The sequence below is a fragment of the Nicotiana tomentosiformis genome, chromosome 2 (genome assembly GCF_000390325.3).
Source record: "Nicotiana tomentosiformis chromosome 2, ASM39032v3, whole genome shotgun sequence".
In the NCBI taxonomy this organism is placed as follows: Eukaryota; Viridiplantae; Streptophyta; class Magnoliopsida; order Solanales; family Solanaceae; genus Nicotiana; species Nicotiana tomentosiformis.
In genome coordinates, this window is record NC_090813.1 from 190189377 (window position 1) to 190214079 (window position 24703).

A 24703-nucleotide genomic window follows, 5' to 3' on the forward strand; every position below is an offset into this window, starting at 1 on the left:
ATGTATGCAATGGTATGTACTAGACCTGATATTGCTCACGCGGTTGGTGTTGTCAGCAAGTTTCTTGAAAATCCTGGAAAAGAACACTGGAAGGCAGTCAAGTGGATACTCAGGTAGTTGAGAGGTACCACGGGAGATTATTTATGCTTTGGAGGATCTGATCTAATCTTGAAGGGCTACACGGATGCTGATATGGCCGGTGATACTGATAATAGAAAATCCACTACTGGATATCTATTTACTTTTTCAGGGGGAGCTATATCATGGCAGTCTAAATTACAAAAGTATGTTTCACTTTCAATAACTGAATTTGAGTATTGCCATTACATAAGCTAGCAATGAGATGGTATGGCTCAAGCGATTTCTTCAAGAGCTGGAATTGCATCAAAAGGAGTATGTCGTCTATTGTGATAGTCAAAGTGCAATAGACTTGAGCAAGAACTCCATGTACCATGAAAGAACAAAGCATATAGATGTGAGATATCATTTGATTCATGAGCAGGTGGAGAACGAATCTTTACAGGTCAAAATGATTCACACGAGTGAAAATCCTGCTGATATGTTGACCAAGGTGGTACCAAGAGACAAGTTTGAGTTATGCAAAGAACTTGTCTGCATGCACTCAAACTAGAAGAAAGTGCTACCTCTTCTACATAAGTGAAACTGGAGGGGGAGATTGATGGGGTCCATCACATTCAAAAACCAAAGTAATAGGCATGTGCTGAAGGAAACTTTCTTTGGTTTGGTAACCAACTTTTTTTAATTTCTTTGGTTTGATTGCCAACTTTGTTGAATTTCTTTGGTTTAGTAGCCAACTTTGTTGAATTGTAAATATTGAAGAAAAATAAGGAAAAGTGTGTGCAAATTGTCAAATATTGTAGACTTTAGAGAGTGAGGCTTCAGCTATAAAAGGAGAGATTCAACTCTCATTTCTACACACCAACAAAGAGAGAAAGAAAGAGTGAGGTTTCACAGATAAGGTATAAGAAAATAGTCTGTGATAACAATATAGAGTAAGCAATATTGTAATAAGGTGGGAATATCAAAAGAGGGTTATTTCTCTGATGTGTTGTAGTAGTCTTTGGAGTATTTGACTCGGACCTACAAAGTGTAAAATTCCTTGCTATAGTGATATCAGTTGCTCATCTCGGGGCCGTATTTTTTCCCCTTATTCAAAAGAGTTTTCCACGTAAAAATATTGGTGTCGTAGTCATTCTTTTATTCTTGTTAATTACCGTATGTCGGTGCTACGTTATTATTTCGCTTTTATTACTGTGAATATTATTTCTGTAGGGAGTTTATTCCCAACACATCCTCTTTTTCAGTTGGATGGTGTTGCTTGAACTTTCCCAAGCATATTTTATTGAATTAGTCTACAATAAATAATTCAATGTGCCTCTTCAAATATTCCAACTTTTTCTACAGAAATGAAGCGGTTGGCTGATGCAAGTGTGGTTAATTAATGTGCTGTCATATGAAAGGAATGATATTTATTCATTTATTGAATTATGGATACTTGTAACAGAAGGAATATTTATTTTATTTTATATAAAAATATTGAAAGTGTTTTAATGAAGGACGAAATGTGGAATTGTAACGAAAGAAGTTTGTTTTTTGTAATACAAAAATATTGAAAATGTTCTATTGAAGGACAAAATGTGGGTATTTTCATAATTCAAGTTTAGAGATAGAGGCTTCCCGCTTTTAGTATAATATGATAAAACCAAGAGAGGAAAAGTTGTTTAACTTGATAAGTTCAAGTGCTCCATCATCTTCTTCTTCAGATCTGATGCCACGTCAAAGGGCCATTGCTTTTGATAAGGAGCACTTTGGGCATAACAATTTTTTGTTGTTCGATTCAAAAAAGAAAAGGCATTCTGGTAAACACCTCTATTCTTTGGTGATATATGGATAGAAGCTGGACAATAGTCTTTATGATATATGTCACCTAAGATACTTGAGGCTTCTTAGAGTGTTGCAACTGGATGGCTCTTTTATCAAGGTGAATGATTCTTTGCTGAATGAGATGTGAATGTTGGTTCACTTGAGGTTCTTACAGATTAAGGCAGAAGTTAAATCTCTGCCTTTGTCTTTTTCAAACCACTGGAATCTGGAAACTCTATCGGTGAATAACGATGAACCAGCCTTGGTACTACTACCAACAATTTGGAATCTTGTAAAGTTGCGAATGGAGGTCATATATGGTTGTTCTTTCTTTGATTTGGATGCAGATGAACCAATACTGGTAGCAGAGGACTCAAAGTAAGAGAACTTAAGAATATTAGGGGGACTCACGCTTTCCTATTCGATAGACACAGAGGATATTTTCGAAAGGTTTCCCAATCTTGAAAACCCTCTAAAAATGCTTCTAATGTTGCTACTGAGGAACCTCCTCTGAGATCGTATATTCCTACTGGGTGCCCCTGTGGCTGACTTCAAGGTAGAGAATACGCCCATGGTACCAGTTCGATGTGAACCGGTCTCGAGGTACATGTGTACGATTTCGGATAACATCCTCGATAAAGTCAAAGAGGACTGCAACTGGGTAGGCAAACTCGTAGTGCTTCCTACTCCTGAAGAATCAATCACCACCTACGTGGAAGGTTTCTTAAGTGTTTAAACTTACCCTTTCATGTTGGGTTCTCTAGACCCGGTTATCATAATGTTTTGCAAAAGGTATGATGTGACACTCGGGCAGATACATCCTTCATTTTGGAGGATCGTTATTCTGCTTCGATTTTTCGTGAGCAAGGTCGAGGGATGTCCATTCACCATCGACCATCTCATGCGCCTGTACAAACCTCGACTTTACCGAAAAGGGTGAATTAAGCTTGCACGCCAAAAAACCAAGACCTTGTTCTCGAGTATCGACGAGGATTGAGACCAGGGCTGGCTTGGTCGATTTATTCGAGTGAGGACCTCAGAATTAGTCTCGGCTACGGATATGCCATTTCCCGATAAATGGAACACGAAACGTAAGTTTAGCTTTGCCTTCGGTATTCCTTTTATTGCTTTTCATTCAGTTGATCTCTCATTTGATGTTACGTGATGCAGTTGTCGCCCAAATGTCGAACCCCATTCTTGAACTTAAAGATTGGGTCGAGGGCATCACGGCACAGAGACCTTACTCCGAGCATTTATGGTGTGAGCTATCGAAGGGCTGATGGGAGGCCCGTAATTATGGTAAGGGTTTTTCCCTAATAATACATATGATCTCATTTTTTCGTCATCAGTCTTTGATTCGTTATATTTTCATTTTGTAGGTTTAGGATAGGATGTCGAGATGAGGCCTCTATCAGTTGACGATGATGTACACGCCGATCACCCTACTTCGAAACAGGGCCTCTATCTCTAAACTTAAAGGAAAAGGCTGAGGAAGCGACCTTTGTAGAAACCTAAGAAAATCGGTGCCCGAGAAATTTCATCGGACTCACTCAATTATTTGAGGGATCAGTCCGAGGAAGAAGAGGATTCTGAGTTAGTAGTATGTGTGAGAAGCGGATCCGAAATACCTCGAGCCGTGGAGGCCGTAGAATAAGTAGTGGTCGAAGTCTCCGAGAGGGTCGAGACCGATTTGGCCTGAGCCAATGAGGTCGAGAAAGAAAATGTATCTGGTATATCCCGGTCAGAAGATAACGTACCCAAAGAGGCGCTTGGGGTGATTGACCTTTCTGGGTCGCCTTCATTTACAACTTCTATGATAAACGAGGCCCAAACGTTGAAAGGTAACCTCCGTGAAGGGGCCCAAGGAGTAGCCGATTCTTTCCACATCCTAGATTCCATTACTTTGGAGGATATTACTTGTTTGGCGACTTATCGATACCAAAAAATACACCTCAGAAGTCGGCGGTCCTTCTTCAAGCCCGCGATTAGTGAACCAAATCCCAGCTTTGAGTATTGATCCTACTCGGAGATGGGCAATTTATATGTCTATGCCGGAGGAAGCCCGGGTTCATTCTTCCCCGGTGGGGATTGATAGATACCTTTGGTGACTGGTAACCGAAGAGGATCAAACAAAAAGGAATTAGGTAGAGGTGCCCTGCCTATTCAACGAAGGTCAACAGGCATTGAATCGGGTAATTTCGCATGTCCCTTTATTATGTACTTAGCTTTGATTATAAATGATTATAACTTTTTCCTTTATGTTTGCAGGCCTTGGTGCTTCATCACGAGGATTTTCTTTGATGTCGGAAAGAGTCAAAATGTTTCGAGGCCGAGACCCGGGAGCTCACCGAAAAGAGGGATGCTTACAAGCTCCTTAATGAAAAATCCCAAACTGACCTGGAGGCGACTCGTAGGAAATATTCTGACTTGGTCGAGCAAGTAAGAATAGTTTTTGAAGTTAGTGATAATGACTCAAACTTGGTAGCTAACGATCCCTGGCCAGAGGTTCAAAAGAAAGTCGATGTGATCAGGCAGCTCCGAGGGGAGGTGGATGCGATCAAAGTCGACACCGAAGAATGGAAGAAAAATATGGATCTTTTAGCCTAGGAGAAAGAGAGTTCCCGGGCACATTTGGCTTTTGCTGAGGTTCAGCTTCAGGCTGCAAAGGAGAGGAACTTGGCACAGGCCAAAATGATTGAGGGACTCCAGTCTCATCTGAGCTTGATTGTTTCTAGTTAAGAGAATCTGGCCAAGGATCTCGAGGCTACTAAGTCAGAAGTTATCACTGCCCGGAACGAAGCTGATAAAAAAGTGGGCCAGTTCAAAGTTGATGTCGAGGCTATTCAGGAGCAGGCAGAAAACATGGTGAAGCATGCAAGGTGGGAATCCCGAAGGGAGACCCTCGAGGGAGACCATGCTCAGAATTTTGACATATTGACCTAAATCGAGAACGCCAAGACATGCGAAACCAACGCTCAAATATTAGCTTTTCCCGAGGAGGATTCCGAGGCATCTGAAGAGTTGGGTGGTGAGGGAAACTCCGAAGGCGATGACGTAGACGCCAGTGAAGATTGCGCCGTTCAACCTTTGTACTGTTTCTTTTGTTGAGGCAACTTGGCCTTTGTATATGATATGTAACGGGGCTATTCGGCCATTGTAAAAAAAACTTTGATATATATATAAGGCCTATTTCGTAGCTTTCAAATTTCTTTTTTTCTTTATTTGTATTTGCAAAGGTCGACATGCCCTCGAGTTGTATTAACTCGGAATGGACTTAGCCGTTAAGTTCGGGAAAAGCCAAATAAGCTTCATGCCCTTGAGTTTTATTAACTCGGAATGGCCCTAGCCATTAAGTTCGGGCAAAGCAAAATAAGCTTCATGCCCTTGAGTTTTATTAACTCGAAATAGTCTTAGCCGTTAAGTTCGGGCAAATCCAATGAGCTTCATGCCCTCGAGTTTTATTAACTCGAAATGGCCTTAGCCATTAAGTTCGGGAAAAGCCAAATAAGCTTCATGCAGTCAAGTTTTATTAACTCGGAATGGCCTTAGCCGTTATGTTCGAGCAAAGAAAAATAAGCTTCATGCCCTCGAGTTTTATTAACTCAGAATGGCCCTAGCCATTAAGTTCGGGCAAAGTCAAATACACTTCATGCACTCAAGTTTTATTAACTCGGAATGGCCGTAGCCGTTAAGTTCGGGCAAAGCCAAATAAGCTTCATGCCCTCGAGTTTTATTAACTCGGAATGGCCTTAGCCGTTAAGTTCGGTCAAAACCGAATACACTTCATGCCCTCGAAATCTGGTATCTCGGAATGTCCGATATTGTTTTACGATCGGCATTCCCCGAGTGAATGTTCGAACCCGGATTTCAAAAATGCCTTTAGGCTTGATGTCTAGTCCCCTAGTGAATGTTTGTAGTCGGTTTTTAAGATTTCCCTTAGGGTTGATGTCTTTAGTTATATGGAATCCCTTGAAAGAATACGAGAAACATTTTTGAGAACGAGATGTTTATATGTAAAGGAGGCTCTTTTATTCCTGCACATAATAGTAGTATGTGTATACATGTTTAGTGCCAAGGTTCGATTGATTTACACGGTCACTGTTCATTTAACCGTTTGGTTCTTACAATAAATCCTGTTGATCGAGGCCCTTTAATCTCGAAGTTGAAATGCCATATTAAATTTGATATCCCCAAGGATCTTGCCCGCCAGTGTTTTGAGGTTGACCGAAGAGAGGCCTCAAATGATGTCATGATCATTGCAACCGGCTCATAAACGGCCTTTGATTTTAATTTAGCATGACTTACTTGTTGCCTCGTTAAAAACCTTGCCGAAAAAATCATTTGGGACAAAACCGGTCTAAGGGAAAAAAAGTGCAACGCGTGCTTTCAGACCTTAGACCTAGCATCTCGTATTATCTTTTGTAGGTTGCCTGCAAGCGTCAATTTGGAATATAAACAAAATGAAAGAAAGAATGGTCACCGTACCTTAGCAATAATATCGCTTTAAGTGAGTTATGTTCCAGTTGTTCTGTAATTGCTCGTCGTTCATTGTTCTGAGCTTCTAGGATCCCTTTCTAGTGATCTCGATAATTTGGTACTGTCCCACCCAATTTCCCTTTGTTCGGGGCTTGGGTGCTTAGCGTGACTTTTCTTAGTACCAAGTCCCCGACATTGAAGAGTCGAAGGTTAGCCCTTTGGTTGTAATATCACTCGTTCTGTTACTTCTGGGCAGACAATCTAACAAGGGCAGATTCATGCCTTTCATCCTTTAGCTTCATTCTCATATTCATGGCCTCGTCACTTGATTCTTTTGTTGCATATCAAAATCTGATACTTGGCTCCCAGACCTCGACCGGTATTAAAGCTTCGGTGCCATAAACTAAAGAGAATGGGGTGGCCCTGGTACTAGATTTCGAGGTTTTGCGGTATGCCTATAGGACCTCTGGTAGTATTTCTTTCTATTTTCCTTTTGTGTTGGTTAGCCTCTTTTTAAGGCTTTGGAGTATGGTTTTATTGGTAGACTCAACTTGTCCATTCCCACTAGGGTGATAGGGAGTGGATAATATGCTTTTGATCTTATGGTCTTCGAGAAACTTACTTACTTTATTGACAATAAATTATTTTCCATTGTCGCACACAATCTCGGCCGGTATCCCGAATCGGCATACGATGTGGTCCCAGATAAAATCAATGACTTCTTTTTCCCTGATCTTCTTATATGCTTATACTTCCACCCGAGGGAGGGGGCCAACTATGTCCATCCCCCATTTTATGAAAGGCCATGGCGACAAAACCGAATGCAGTGGTTCCTAAGGTCGATGGATCACCGTAGCGTGCCTTTGGCATTCATCACATTTTTGAACAAACTCCTTTGCATCTTTCTCCATATCGATCTAGTAGTAACCGACTCTGATTATTTTTTGAACCAGCGACTCGGCAGCCGAATGATTTCCACAAGTTACCTCGTGGATTTCCCTTAGAACGTATTTAGAATCCCCCGGCCCTAGATATTTTGCAAGTGGACCATCGAATGTTCTTCTGAACAAGGTTTCGTCTTCGGCCAGGCTAAATCGGGTTACTTTTGTGCGCAGGGCCCTCGATGTTTTTTGGCCCGATGGCAAATTTCCGGTCATGAGATACTTACTCTACATACTTGTTCCTCCAGTCCCAAGTTAGGCTTGTCGAGTTGATCTTGGCGTGGCCTTCTTCCACCACCGATCTCATAAGCTGCACAACTTCTCCTGAGTTGAACTCGTTGTCTTTGACCGACGATCCCAAGTTAGCGAGGGCATCGACTTTGCTGTTTTGATCCCGAGGTACATATTGCAAAGTTCATTCTTTGAACCGATATAATGCCACTTGTAACTTGTCTGAGTATCTCTGCATTCGTTCTTCTTTGACCTCGAATGTTCTATTAATTTGGTTTACCACAAGAAGGGAGTCGCACTTGGCTTCGATCACCTCTGCTCCCAAGCTTTTGGCTAATTCAAGACCTGCAATCATGGACTCATGTTCGGCCTCGTTGTTAGTTAATTTCAAAGTGTTAATAGATTGTCTAATTGTATTATATGTCGGTGGTTTTAGTACGATACCATGTTCGGACCCTTTGGCGTTTGAAGCCCCGTCTGTAAAGAGGGTCCAGATTCCTGAAGATGTCCGTGAGTTAACCAATAACTCTCTTTTGACCTTAGGTATCAGTGTCAGTGTAAAGTCGGCCACAAAGTCTGCCAATATTTGGTACTTAATGGCGGTTCGAGGTTGATATTCAATATCTTACCCACTTACTTCCATGGCCCATTTGGCCAATCGGCCCGAGAGTTCGGATTTATGCATAATGTTCCTCAACGGGTAAGTAGTAACAACACATATGGGGTGAAATTGGAAGTATGGCTTTATCTTCCTAGAGGCACTTAGCAAAGTGAGCGCCAATTATTCTAGGTGGGGGTATCTAGTTTCGGCCTCACCCAAGGTCCGACTAACATAATAAATCGGAAATTGCATACCTTGTTCTTCCCGGACTAGGACTCCACTTATCACTATCTCAGATACTACCAAATACAAGTATAGTAGTTCGTCTGTCTTCGGTGTGTGAAGTAGTGGCGGGCTCGATAAATATCGCTTAAGTTCTTCCAAGGACCATTGGCATTCCGGGGTCCAAGTGAAGTTGTTTTTCTTCTTCAGCAACAAGAATAATTGATGACTTTTATTTGATAACCTCGAGATGAATCGCCCCAGGATGGCAATGCACCCGGTTAGCCTTTGCACGACGTCCTTCACGTTGTCCACTACCGTGATATCTTCGATATCTTTGATGTTTTCGGGGTTGATCTTGATTCCTCGGTTAGATATCATAAATCCGAGAAATTTACCTGATCCGACCCCAAACGAGCATTTTTCCAGATTCAGCTTCATGTTGTACTTCTTCAATATACTGAAGGTTTCCTGCAAATGCTTTAAATGGTCCTCTGTTCGTAGGGATTTAACCAACATATCGTCAATGTAAAGTTCCATCGATTTTCCTATTTGTTCTTCGAACATCCGATTTACTAGGCGTTGGTATGTGGCACCGGCATTTTATAATCCAAACGACATTACATTATAATATTATGTGCTGTTTTTATTGATGAAGGAGGTTTTTTTCCTGATCACCCGGGTTCATCCGTATTTGGTTTTACCCAGAAGAGGCATCGAGAAAACTGAGGATCTCGTGGCCAGCCGTAGCATCAATCATACGATCAATTTTAGGCAAAGGAAAAGAGTATTTGGGGCATGCTTTATTCAAATCTTTGTAATCTACACACATTCTTAGTTTATTCCCTTTTTTAGGGACTACCACTACGTTTTCTAGCCTATCCGAATATTTAAATTCTCGAATGGACCCTATTTTGAGGAGTTTAGATACCTCATCTTCGATGAAAGCATGTTTGACCTCGGACTGGGGCCTCCTTTTCTGCTTGACCGGATTTATTTTTGCGTCCATGCTTAGTCCGTGAGTGGTTACTTCTAGTGGGATCCCTATCATATCAAGATGAGACCAAGCAAAACAATCTATATTAACCATAAGAAATTAAATAAATTCTTTAATGAGTTCGGGAGTTAGTCACGTACCCAGGTATACTTTTCAATCGGGCAAATTCTCGATTAATACAACCTGTTCTAGTTCTTCGATCGTCGATTCGGTTGCATTGGATTTGTCGGGGATTATAAAAGATAGGGGAACTCCGTAATCATCGTCCTCGTAAGTCTTTTGCTTATCTAATTGGATCGTTACCGGAATCAGTAATTTCTATTTAGCCTCTGGGTCGGCGCCATAAATACGTTCCTTCGGTGTTGTGAGTGTTGATATCGGAAACACTTCCTCGATCGAAAATATCTCTTTTGCGGCCGGTTGTTCCCTGTAGATTGTCTTGATCCCCCATGGGACTGGGAAATTTAACACTTGGTGAAGCGTTGAGGGTACTTCCCTCATGTGGTGGATCCATGGCCTTCCGAGAAGGGCGTTGTACCTCATGTCCTCTTCGATTACATAAAACAGGATCTCTCGTACGATTCCGACGGTATTGACCGGTAATGTTATTTCGCCTTTGGTGGTTTCACATGCCATGTTGAACCCGTTTAGGATTCGGACTGCCGGCACGATCCTGTCTTGCATACCAAGCTCCTCTACGACCTTTGATCGAATAATGTTGGTCGAGCTACCTAGATCAATTAACACACATTTGATTCTAGTTTTATTTACGAGTACAGATATTACCAGTGCATCATTGTGAGGTTGTATGATCCCTTTTGCGTCCTCATCGCTGAAGGATAAGGCTCCTTCACGTATGTAGTCTCGAGTTCGTTTCTCCGTAGTGACGGATATTCTGGTGCATTTCAACATTGGCCCTTGTGGGATGTCGACTCCGCCAATGATCATGTTTATGATGTGTTGAGGTTCGGTATCTTCTCATCCTTCCTGTTTGTTAGAATCTGTATTTATAAAGTGGTTCTTGGCTTGGTCGCTCAAGAATTCTCGAAGGTGCCCATTGTTGAATAAATGGGCCACTTCTTCTCTCAACTATCGACAATCTTCCGTTCTGTGACCATGAGTGCCATGATATTTGCACATCTGGTTAGGGTTCCTTTGAGCTGGATCAGATTGTATAGGTCGAGGCCATTTGGTATCGCTGATATGCCCGATAGCAGATACGATGGCCGCTGCATCGATATTAAAGTTGTATTCTGATAGCCTCGATGCTTCCTTAGCCCCAATGGACCCATCGAAGCCATTTTTGGTCATGATCCCCCAGTTGCTTCGACCTTGATCACTTCTTCTGTCATTTCTTCCGGGGTTCCTCCCCGACCGACTGTTCCTTCAATCTCCACTATAGGGTTGATATTGATCACCGTTTGATCCTGGTTCATGATTGATGTCCATCTTGCCTCTATCGAGAGTCCTGGCGGGATATATGGACTTCGAAGGTGCCTTGAGTTGATCATCTTTGTCACGACCCGGAATTCCCACCGTCGGGACCATGATGGCACCTAACATTTCACTTGCTAGGCAAGCCAACGTTAGAGAATCATTAAAACAATCCATATTTCATTCGGTAATTAACAGAAAATTTAGCTAAGATGAAATATAGTGACTGCGGAATAACATCAAGATCGTATTAACTACTACCACCCGGATCTGGAGTCATAATTCACGAGCATTCCAGAATTCACTACAAGTAATAGTCTGAAAGAAATACAAATGTCTGACTGAAAGAAATAGTAGAACATAAAAGATAGACGGGGACTTCAAGGTTTGTGAATGTCGATAGATCTAACTTGAGTCTCCGGATAGCGGCCCAATAGCAAAATCTCAATCAAACCGAGCCAGTACCAAAATCTGCACAGAGCGCAGCATCAGTACAACTGACCCCATGTACTGGTAAGTGTAGAGCCTAACCTCGACGAACTAGTGACGAGGCTAAGGCAAGGCACCTACAAATCAACCTGTACAATTTAACAGTGTATATACAAATAACAGTAATGAAGAGTTAGACAGGAAATATCGGGAGGGGGAAATATTATGGTGGAAATAGGAGATAAGGAATTACAGCAGAATAATAACTGGAACAACCAATATACTATGAATCGACAGAAACAATGAATACAGTAAAATAAAAATGCACGTCATCACCCTTCGTGCTTTTACTCTCAATCTCACCATAAAAACAATAGAAACGGCACGGCATCACCCTTCGTGCATTAACTCTCATATCATGGCATGGTATCACCCTTCGTGCATCAACACTCACAATATGGCACAGCATCACCCTTCGTGCATTAACTCTCATATCATGGCGCGACATCACCCTTCGTGCATTAAATCTTATATCATGGCACGACATCACCCTTCGTGCATTAACACTTACAATGTGGCACAATATCACCCTTCGTGCTTTTACACTCACAATATGGTACAACATCACCCTTCGTACATTAACTCTCATATCATGGCACAACATCACCCTTCATGTATTAACACTCTCCCTTACCATAATGCAATGAATAAATAATAACAGGGAGATAGAATAAGAAGTACAAGCTTCACTTCAACATTTGATTCCACAATATCAACAACTTCGAAATAAATACGCAATTATCACCAGAAGATCCGTAAACATGATAAGAACGATTAATTTAACAACATTAGACAAAACTTGTAGCAATTTGGCATGGGAAAGAGACAATATAAGAAAAATGCGAGAAACATGGAAAACAGGTAAATTGGCCGCGCATAAGTACTCGTCGCCTCACGTATACGCCGCTCACATGAATTTCATATAACAAATAGTCTGAGGTTCCTAATTCCCTCAAGTCAAAGTTAGACACAACACTTACCTTGCTCCGAAGGCCACTTAATTCTCAATCACAACTTTTCCTCTAGAATTCACCTCCAAACCACTCGTATCTATTCAGAAATGACTCAATAATATCAAATATTGCTAAAGAAATTAATTATATTGCATAAATTAAATTTCCCAAATTTTCCTCCAAAAGGTGGAAAATCGACCCTGGGCCCGCTTGGTCAAAACCCGAGGTTCGAACCAAAATTCATTTACCCATTTACCCCCGAGCCCGGATATATAATTGGTTTTGAAATCTGACCTCAAATTGAGGTCTAAATCCCCAAATTTTCGAAATCCCTAGTTTCTATCCAAACCCCTAATTCTACCATGAAAACCTTAGATTTTAGGTTGAAATCATGTAAAATGTAGTGAAAGATTGACAGAAATCAGTTTAGAATCACTTACCTATGATTTGGGGAAGAAATGGTCTTTGGAAAATAGCCTCTTGTGTTTTAGGTCTTGAAATTTTGGGAAATGAATGAAAATTCCCATCCAAAAGTCATTTTGACCAGCTGCAGATGTCGCATTTGTGACCTGAGCTTCGCAGATGCGAAGCTCGCAAATGTGAAGGAGTCATCGCAAATGCGAAGCCCTTCACACTTCTGCTGCCTTCGCAAATACGAAGATAAGTTCGCAAATGCGACCTTGAACCTTCGCAAATGCGACTAAATGATCGCATTTGCGATCACTGCCCTTCCCCGACTCCCTTTGCAAATGCGAAAGAAAACTCGCAAATGCAAAAACTGTTGGCCCAGCTTCTCTTCGCATTGCGATGAGAAGCTAGCAAATGCAAATCTCTCAGAGGTCGCAATTGCGATGCCTGATCTCGCAAATGCGAGATCAGAGCCCTACAATAATATCATATGCACCAGCAGTGTTTTCCATGCCAAATCTCACTCTGTAGCACCAAGCCCTCAGAGCTCTAAACCAAAGGTGCGCACAAGTCTAAAAATATCATACGAACTCGCTCGCGCGATCAAATCGCCACAATAACACCTAGAACGGCGAATTTAGCACCAAACCAAATAAAATTCTCAAGAACACTTTAAAATATTTATTTTCTCAACTGGACGTCTGAATCACGTCAAACCAACTCTGTTTCTCACCAAATTTCACAAACAAGTTTTAAATATTATAATGAACCTGAACCGGACTCCGGAACCAAAATACGGACCCGGTACTAACAATGCTAAACATCAATCAATTCTTAAAAATATTAGATTTCATACTTTTAATTTTCATCAAAAATTCATAATTCGAGCTAGGGACCTCCGAATTCAATTCCGGACATACGCCCAGGTCCCATAACTCGATACGGACCCACTAGGACCGTCAAAACACGGATCCAGGCCCGTTTATCAAAAATGTTGATCAAAGTCAACAAAAATCAACTTTTAAGGCAAACATTCTTATTTTCATCAATTTTCAACATAAAAGTTTTCCGAAAACACGCCCGGACTATGCACGTAAATCGAAGAGGGTAAAAATGAGATTTTTAAGGCTTAAGAGCGCAGATTCGAGTTGTAAAACATAAGATGACCTTTTGGGTCATCACAATCTTCGACTCTGATTTTCGATTGATACCAATTGTGTACATTGTTGACATCCAATTTTGCCACCTTTCTTCTAATTAATTTTCTTGTAGTTACTATTAATACCATAATTATTATTATTACTAATATTGTCATTAGTATTAAAAATATTATCTTTTATTTATATAAACTAACTACTTATTTTGAATAATAATAACAGTAGTAGTAGCAGTAGCAGTAGCAGTAGCAGTAGCAGTAGCAATAGTAGTAGTCAACTCAACTGAAGTTTTTAGGCAAATATTCTTATTTTCTTCAATTTTCAACATAAAACCTTTCCGAAAACACACCCGGACTGCGCACGCAAATCAAGAAGGGTGAAAATGAGATTTTTAAGGCTTAAGAGCGCAAAATCGAGTTCTAAAACATAAGATGACCTTTTGGCTCATCACATTCTCCACCTCTAAAATAACTGTTCGTCCTCAAACGGACATAGAAAAGTACCTGAGCTGGTGAAAAGGTTGGGATATCTACTCCGCATATCGGACTCGGACTCCCAAGTAGCTGCCTCAACAGGCTGACCTCTCCACTACACTCGAACTGAAGGGTAACTCTTTGATCTCAATTGGCGAACGTGCCGGGTTAGAATAGCCATTGGCTCCTCCTCATAATTCAAATCCTTATCCAACTAGACAGATCTGAAATCTAACACATGGGACGGATCGCTGTGATACTTTCGAAGCATGGACACATAGAACACTGGATGAACTGATAACCCAGGTGGCAATTCAAGCTTGTAAGCCACCTCTCCTACCCTCTCTATAATCTCAAAAGGTTTGATATACCTAGGGCTCAACTTGCCCTTCTTTCCGAATCTCATTACACCCTTCATGGGTGATACTCGAAGCAATACTAACTCTCCGACCATGAATACAACATCATGAACTCTGCGGTCGGCCTCTCCCGGTTCGAACCACCCAACTGGCGATCGGCACCGCCTACCATATAATGCCTCATAGGGAGCTATCTGAATGCTCGACTGGTAGTTTTTATTGTAGGCGAACTCCACAAGGGGCAAAGACTAATCCCACGATCCTCCTAAGTCAATAACACATGCGCGGAGCATATCCTCCAAGATCTGAATAGTGCGCTCGGACTACCCGTCCATCTGAGGATAAAATGTTATGCTCAACTCAACCCACGTACCCAACTCACGATGTACTGCCCTCTAGAAGTGCGAGATGAACTGCGTACCTCGATCAGAAATGATAGACACGGGCACACCGTGAAGACGAACGATCTCACAAATGTAAATCTCTGCCAACCGCTCTGAATAATAGGTAATTTCCACATGAATGAAGTGCGCTGACTTGGTCAACCTGTCCACAATGACCCAAACTGCATCTAACATCCTCTGAGTCAGTGGGAGTCCAACAACAAAATCCATTGTGATACACTCCCACTTCCACTCAGGAATCTCTATCTTTTGAAGTAAACCATCAGGTCTCTGATGCTCACACTTTACCTGGTGGCAATTTTGACACCGATCTACATATGAAATTATGTCTTTCTTCATTCGCCTCCACCAATAATGTTTCCATAAGTCCTGATACATCTTGGCGGCGCCTAGATGAATAGAGTACCGGAAACTATGGGACTCCTCAAGAATCAACTCACGAAGTCCATCCACATTAGGCATGAAAATACGACCCTGCATCCTCAAAACTCCGTCATCTCCAACAGTAACCTACTTGGCACCACCGTGCCGCACTGTGTCTCTTAGGAAAAGCAAATGAGGATCGTCATACTACCGATCTCTTATATGCTCAAAATAAGAAGACCAAATAACTGTACAAGCTAGAACACGACTGGGATCAGAAACATCCAACCTCACGAACTGATTGGCCAATGCCTGAACATCCAATGCAAGCGGTCTCTCACCAGTTGGAATATATGCAAGGCTACCCATACTAGAGGACTGTCTATTCAAAGCATCGGCCACCACATTGATCTTCCCAGGATGATATAATATGGTGATGTCATAGTCTTTCAATAGATCCAACCACCTCCTCTGCCTCAATTGAGCTCCTTCTACTTGAACAAATACTGCTAGCTCCGATGATCCGTGAATACCTCACATGGCACGCCGTAAAGATAGTGCCTCCAAATCTTCAGCGCGTGAACAATAGCTGCCAACTCTAGATCATGAACATGGTAATTCTTCTCGTGAACCTTCAGTTTCTGCAAAGCATATGCAATAACATTTCCACCATGCATTAATACCGCACCCAGACCAATACAAGATGCGTCACAATATACTGTATAAGATCATGAACCTATGGGTAACACCAATATCGGTGTCATAGTCAAAGCTGTCTTGAGCTTCTGGAAACTCGCCTCACACTCGTCTGACCACCTGAACGGGGCACCCTTTTGGGCTAACCTGGTCAACAGGGATGCTATGGATGAAAACCAATCCACAAACCGACAGTAATAACCTGCCAATCCCAAGAAACTACAGATCTCTGTAGCTGATGTGGATCTAGGCCAGTTCTGAACTGCTTCAATCTTCCTAGGATCCACCTGAATACCCTCTGCTGATACAACATGACCCAAGAAAGCAACTGAACTCAACCAAAACTCACATTTTGAGAACTTAGCATATAACTGGGTGTCTCTCAAAGTCTGAAGAATGATCTGAAGGTGGTGCTCATGCTCCTCTCGGCTGTAGGAGTAGATCAAGATATCATCAATAAACACAATCACAAAGGAATCCAAGTAGGGCTTGAACAACCGGTTCATCAAATCCATGAATGTTGCTGGGGCATTTGTCAGCACAAATCGGATGCCCTAATCCTCAACTAATGGTAGCCAGATCTCAAATCAATCTTCGAAAACACCTGGGCACCCTGAAGTTGATCAAATAAATCATCAATCCTCGGCAATGGATACTTGTTCTTGATGGTAACTTTGTTCAACTGCCGGTAATCTATACACATCCTCATCGATCCATCTTTCTTCTTCACAAACAACACAGGTGCACCCCAGAGCGAGACACTAGGCCTAATGAAGCCCTTATCAAGCAAAATCTTGCAATTGTTCCTTCAATTCTTTCAACTTTGGCGGGGCCATGCGGTATTGTGGAATGGAAATGGGTTGAGTGCCCGGAGCCAAATCAATGTAGAAATCAATATCCCTGTCTGGTGGCATCCCTAGCAGATCTGCAGGAAATACCTCTGGAAACTCACAAACAACCAGCACTGACTCCATGGAAGGAACCTCCACACTAGAATCGTGGACATAAGCCATGTAAGCTAGACACCCCTTCTCGACCATATGTCGAGCCTTCACATAAGCGATAACCCTGCTGGTAGAATGGCCAAGAGTCCCTCTCCACTCTAATCAAGGAAACCCTACAAGGCTAAAGTCACCGTCTTGGCGTGACAATCTAATATAGCATGATAAGGTGACAGCCAATTCATACCCAATATGACATCAAAATCAACCATATCGAGAAGTAGAAGGTCCACACGAATCTCAAGACTCCCAGTGGTGACCACACACGAACGATAAACACGATCTACAACAATGGCATATCCCACTGCTGTAGACACATACATAGGAGCACTCAAAGAATCACGGGGCACAACCAAATATGAAGCAAAATAGGATGACACATAGGAGTAAGTAGATCCCAGATCAAATAGAACTGAATCATCTCTACTGCAAACTGAAACAGTACATGTGATAATAGCGTTAGATGACTCAGCCTCAGGCCTGGCTGGAAAAGCATAACATTGGGGTTGGGCCCCACCACCCTAAACTACGTCTGTGGGATGCTCTCTACCTAGCTGGTCTCCACCTCTATTGGCCTAACTTCCACCTCTAGCAGTTTGACCTCTACCTCTAGCTACCTGAACCCTGCCTCTAGCTGACTGAGCAGGTGGTGCAACAACTAATGCCAGAACCATGGCACGAGAACTCTGGTATTGTGAGCTGCCCGTTGCCCGAGGGAAAAATCTAGCAATGTGCCTCGGATCACCACAACTATAACATGACATCGGCTGTTGTGACTGTTGACCCTGTCGACCTGAGTAACCACCCTGATAACCCTAGAGCGGAGGTGCACTAATAGGAGCTGGTGGTGCAATGTAGGCTAGCTGGTCGGAATAAGGCATATGAGGACCACGACCACCTAAGGCACCGTGAGATGCCTGGAGTGCTGAATGAAACGGCCTGAGATGATGGCCTCTACCAAATGTACCCTTACCTCTAAACGAGGCACCGCTGAACTCACCGGAATGACGAGGTCTCTTGTTAGACCCCTGACCTCCCTGAGTAAGATCCATCTCGACTCGTCTGGCGACATTGACAGCTGCCTAAAAAGAAATTTCACTCCCAGTCTCCTTAGCCATCTGCAATCTGATAGGCTGAGCAAATCCATCAATAAACCTCATCACCCTCTCTCTCTCTCTCTCTCTCGGTGGGAAGCAGAAGAATAGCATGATGGGCCAAATCCACAAAACGGGTCTCATACTGAGTAACAGTTATACCACCCTGTTGGAGACGCTCAAACTGACGGCGACGCTCCTCTCTCAATGTGATAGGCAGAAACCTCTCTAGGAAGAGCTGAGAGAACTGGTCCCAAGTAAGAGCAGGCAACCCAGCTGGTCTGGTCAACAAATAATCTCTCCACCATTTTTTGGCGGAACCAGTCATCTGAAATTCAGCAAAATCGATCCCATTGGTCTCCACTATACCCATGTTCCGTAGAACCTCGTGACAGCTATCGAGATACTCCTGGGGATCCTCTGAAGGAGCACCACTGAAGTGAACTGGGAATAGCTTGGTAGACCTGTCCAATCTCTACAAAGCCTCAGAAGACATAGCTGACCCATCACCGGTTTGTGGCGCAACAACCGGCTGAACTACTCTGACTGGATAAGCTGCTGGAACCTGATACTGGGGAGCTATCTGCTCCAGAGCGGGAGTAGTGGAAGTCTGGGCTCCTCCTCCAGCCTGAGAGACAGTCGGTGCCATGGGAAATGCGCCAGCCTGGGCCACACTCTCCATAGGGCCCACCAAACAGACCAAAGCGTCCTGAAGTACTAGTGTGGCAATGAATCCCTCTGGAACCTGGGCTTGTCCGGCAGGAACAGTCTGGGCTGGAACCTCCTCGTCAAGATCTATCTGAGGCTTCACTGTTGGGGCTACTACTCGGGCTCTGGGCTGAGCCCTGCCCCTTCCTCGACCTCTATCCCTCGTAGGAGTTGCCACTGGAGGCTCTGGCTGCTGCTCAGCTGAGGAAGTGGTACATTTTCTCACCATCTGCCAGAGAATAAGAGTAGAAGGGTTCAATCAGTATTGAGAAAACAACATCGCACGACAGAGAAGAATAGAAGTGAAATTTATTCCTAAACTTCATAGCCTCTGGAAGATAAGCACAGACGTCTCTGTACTGATCCTCCAGACTCTACTAATCTTACTCGTGAATCATGAGGCCTAGGTAACCTAGTGCTCTGATACCAACTTGTCACGACCCGGAATTCCCTCGGTCGGGAGCGTGATGGCGACAAACATTTTACTTGCTAGGCAAGCCACTGTTAGAGTATCATTAAACATATCCTTATTTCATTCAGTAATTAACAACCAATTTAGCTCAGATGAAATATAGTAAGTGCGGAATAACATCAAGATTGTATTAACTACTACCACCCGGATCTGGAGTCACAATTCACGAACATTCTAGAATTTACTATAAGTAATAGTCTGAAATAAATACAACTGTCTGACTGAAAGAAACAGTAGAACAGAAAATATAGACGGGGACTTCAAGGTCTGTGAACGTCGACAGATCTACCTTGAGTCTTCGGATAGCGGTCCAATAGCAAAATCTTGATCAGCCCGAGCCGGTACCAAAATCTGCACAGAATGTGCAGAGTACAGTATCAGTACAACCGACCCCATATACTGGTAAGTGTCGAGCCTAACCTCGACGAAGGAGTGACGAGGCTAAGGCAAGGCACTTACAAATCAACCTGTATAATTTAACAGTGTATATACAAATAACAGTAATGAAGAGCTAGACAGGAAATATTGGGAGAGGGAAACATGTTGGGGGAAATACGAGATAAGCAACTGCAGCAGAATGATAACTGGAACAACCAATACACTATGAATCGACATAAATAACGAATACAGCAAAGAAAAACTGCACGGCATCACTCTTCGTGCTTTTACTCTCAATCTCACCATAAAAATAATAGAAACGACACAGCATCACCCTTCGTGCATTAACTCTCATATCATGGCACGGCATCACCCTTCGTGCATTAACACTCACATTATGGCACGATATCACCCTTCATGCTTTAACTCTCATATCATGGAACAATGTCACCCTTCGTGAATTAACTCTCGTATCATGGCACGACATCACCCTTCGTGCATTAACACTCACATTATGGCACGACATCACCCTTCGTGCTTTAACTCTCATATCATGGCACGACGTCACCCTTCGTGCATTAACTCTCATATCATGGCACGACATCACCCTGCATGCATTAACACTCACAATATGGCACGGCATCGCCCTTCGTGCATTAACTCTCATATCATGGCACGACATCACCCTTCGTGCATTAACACTCTCCATTACCATAATGCAATGAATAAATAACAACAGGGAGATAGTATAACAAGTACAAGCTTCACTTCAACATTTGATTCCACAATATCAATATCAACTTCGAAAGAAATACTCAATTATCACCAGAAGATCCGTAAACATGATAAGAACAATTAATTTAACAACATTAGAATAAACCTGTAGCAATTTGGCGTGGGAAAGAAACAATATAAGAAAAATGGGAGAAACAAGGAAAACAGGTAAATTGGCGGCGCATAAGTACTCGTCACCTCACATATACGCAGCTCACATGAATTTCACATAACAAATAATCTGAGGTTCCTAATTCCCTCAAGTCAAAGTTAGACACAATTCTTACCTTACTCCGAAGGTCACTTAATTCTCAATCACAGCTTTTCCTCAGAATTCACCTCCAAACCACTCGTATCTATTAAAAATAACTCAATAATATCAAATATTGCTAAAGGAATCAATTATATTGCATAAATTAAATTTCTCAAATTTTCCTCCAACAGGTCAAAAATCGACCCCGGGCCCGCTTAGTCAAAGCTCGAGGTTCGGACCAAAATCAATTTACCCATTCACCTCCGAGCCCGGATATATAATTTATTTTGAAATCAGACCTCAAATTAAGGTCTAAATTTCCAAATTTCTGAAATTCCTAGTTTCTACCCAAACCCCTAATTCTACCATGAAAACCTTAAATTTTAGGTTTAAATCTTGTAAACTGTAGTGAAAGATTGAAAGAAACCAGTTTAGAATCACTTACCTATGATTTGGGGAAGAAATGGTCTTAGAAAAATTGCCTCTTGTGTTTTAGGTCTTGAAAATTTGGGAAATGAATGAAAATTCCCGTCCAAAAGTCATTTTGATCAGCTGGAGATGTCGCATTTGCGACCTGAGCTTCGCAAATGCGAAGCCCTTCACACTTTTGCTGCCTTCGCGAATGCGAAGATAAGTTTGCAAATGCGACCTTGAACCTTCGCAAATGCGACTAAATGATCGCATTTGCGATCACTGCCCTTCCCTGACTTCCTTCGCAAATGCGAAAGAAAACTCGCAAATGCAAAAACTGTTGGCCCAACTTCTCTTTGCATTTGCGATGAGAAGCTCGAAATGCGAACCTCTCAGAGGTCGCAATTGCGATGCCTGATCTTGCAAATGCGAAATCAGAGGCCTGCAATAATATCAGATGCACCAGCAGTGTTTTCCAAGCCAAATCTCACTCTGTAGCCTATCTGAAACTCACCCGAGCCCTTGGGGCTCTAAACTAAAGGTGCACACAAGTCTAAAAACATCATACGAACTCGCTCGCTCGCGCGATCAAATCGCCACAATAACACCTAGAACGACGAATTTAGCAACCAAACCAAATGCAATTCTCAAGAACACTTTAAAATTTTTATTTTCTCAACTGGACGTCTGAATCACGTCAAACCAACTCCGTTTCTCACCAAATTTCACAGACAAGTCTTAAATATTATAATGAACATGTACCGGGCTCCGAAACCAAAATACGGACCCGGTACAAATAATGCCAAACATCAATCAATTCTTAAAAACATTAAATTTTTAGACTTTTAATTTTCATCAAAAATTCATAACTCGAGTTAGGGACCTCCGAATTCGATTCCGGACATACGTCTAAGTCCCATAATTTGATACGGACCCACCGAGATTATCAAAATATGGATCCGGGCCCGTTTACTAAAAATGTTGACCGAAGTCAACAAAAATTAACTTTTAAGGCAAAAACTCTTATTTTCATCAATTTTCAACATAAATCGAGGAGGGTAAAAATGAGATTTTTAAGGTTTAAGAGCGCAAATTTGAGTTCTAAAATATAAGTTGACCTTTTAAGTCATCACAATCTTCGACTCTGATTTTCGATTGATACCGATTGTGTACATTGTTGACATCCAATTTTGTCTACTTTTCTTCTAATTAATTTTCTTGTAGTTATTATTAAAACCATAATAATTATTATTATTAATATTGTCATTAGTATTAAAAATATTATATTTTATTTATATAAACTAACTACTTATTTTGAATAGTAGTAGTAGTAGTAACTATAAATACCATAATTATTATTATTAATATTGTCATTAGTATTAAAAATATTATATTTTATTTATATAAACTAACTACTTATTTTGAATAACAGTAGTAGTAGTAGCAGTAGTAATTAATACCATAATTATTATTATTATTATTGTCATTAGTATTAAAAATATTATATTTTATTTATATAAACTAACTACTTATTTTGAATAATCTATATGTCTATCATATTATTATATTGTGTCCAAATTAGCAAGACAAAGGAAGCTTCAAAGAAATTAATAAGAAGAAAGAAAATGCCATCAAATTAGGCTCAAAGGATAACCCATTTTCATAGACGAGCCCAAGTCTGCCAAAATGATTAGCCCACGTAGTCAAAATCCTTTTGAAAACTAATGAGCCCAAATATAACTTATCAAATTTTCTTTTAAGCCCAACCGACGCCCAATCCACCTCCCCCTTAATTTAATTTGAACCCTTATCTTAGAATCTCTTATGTTTAGTAGACCTTACAGAGTTAACAATAGATAATTTAGATGCCCTATCTCACCTTTTAATATAGTTAGGTGGTGACTCTTTAGTTAATAATTAATTTAGGAATCACCAATATGTTATACTCTATTTGACCCGGTTAAAATGGGGTATAACATACATCGGTCTAGGTAACGACAGGATATTCTATCAGGCTTTGCATTAATTGCTGCGAAGCCACCGAGCTTCAAATATTGAGTCGCTGAGTGAAAGCCCGAACTGCCCAATCATCAGCGACCGGTGGTAGATCCATTCGTTCCATTTAAAAACGGGACACGAACTCCCTGAGCATCTTGTTCTCCTTCTGTTTGACTTTGAAAAGGTCTGATTTCCTGGTTTCGACCTTGATGGCACCGGCATGTGCTTTTAGAAAGAGTCTGCAAGCATAGTAAATGAGTCAATAGAATTAGGAGGTAAGTTGTGATACTATATCATGGGCCTTTTGACAGCGTCTCCCCACATTTTTTCAGCAAAACAGACTATATTTCGTCATCTTCCAAATCGTTCCCTTTGATGGCACATGTATAAGAGGTTATATGCTCATTCGGATCGGCTATTTCGTTGTACTTAGGTATTTCGGGCATACGAAATTTCATGGGAATCGGTTTTGGGGCCGCGCTTGGAGCAAAAGGTTTTTGCACAAACTTCTTGGAATCCAATCCCTTCAATATCGGGGGTGCTCCTGGGATTTGGTCTACCTGGAATTATAGGTTTCAACCTTTTTATCGTTTTCTTCGATCTTCTTTTCCCTCGACTCTATCCTCTTTGTCAGCTACTCGATAATTTTTATAATTTCGGGGTTAGTTCCCAACTCTTGTTCATTCGACCTTACCACGGTCGGTTTTGTTCTGCGGGTGACTTCTTGGGGTGGATCGGGTTCAACCATGCTCGTTGCCTGGGTTTGGCTCTGCAACTGCGCTATATCCACCTGTTAAGCTTGCAGCATTTCGAAGATCATGCGTAGGCTAATTCCGCCTTCTTCAATGTTTTGTGTGTTTCGAGCTGCGGATTAGGCTCCACCACGGACGTTGTTTTTAGGGCCGGTACGCAAGTTTTCGTCGACGGCCACATGTGAATTTACATCAATTGGATCCGTAGTTTGAATTCCAACGACGTCAGCGGGTGGCCCCGTATTAGGGGGCGCCATGTTGTTATTCTCTCCTTGATGACTGGATTCGTTATTGATATGTAGAGGCGCTAATAGAGAATTTGTCATTGTTGGCCTGAAATCAAAGATACTTCCCAGAGCAAGTGTAAAGTAGTGTGTGTTATGAAGATTTGTATCAAATAATCACTATTATCCTTAGTCCCACGGTGAGCGCCAAACTGGTTACCCTCAAAATCGGATAACAATTGAATTTGTTAGGGGTTTAAAGGATATGCGGATTAACTCGATACAAATTGATAAATTAGACTGAGATTGAAATAAATAACAATAAAATAACTGCAAACCATACGAGTTGGATGGTTTCAGTTAAGGAAAGTGAACCACCCTTGAATTGAATGCACTTTTATTGACACAAAGATACCCATGAATAAGAACTTAGGGAATGTATTTCTTATCAGTATATCTTACCATCCTTCTCATGGATTATCAAGTCCACTTTATATATTGAGCGAGGCCTACCCTTTAGGGTATTATTTAATTATACTATAAAAAACAT

General features: G+C 41.6%; 1 protein-coding gene across 1 annotated transcript in view; it reads left to right on the top strand.

Moving 5' to 3' along the window:
- Positions 1–1758: 1758 nt before the first annotated feature.
- Positions 1759–24703, top strand: part of LOC104107800 (putative late blight resistance protein homolog R1A-3) — a 172873-nt gene continuing 149928 nt past the window's right edge. Inside the window, exon 1 of the mRNA XM_070196473.1 lies at positions 1759–2002. The gene's annotated coding sequence lies outside the window, so the exon portion shown is untranslated. The remainder of the gene's footprint in view (positions 2003–24703) is intronic.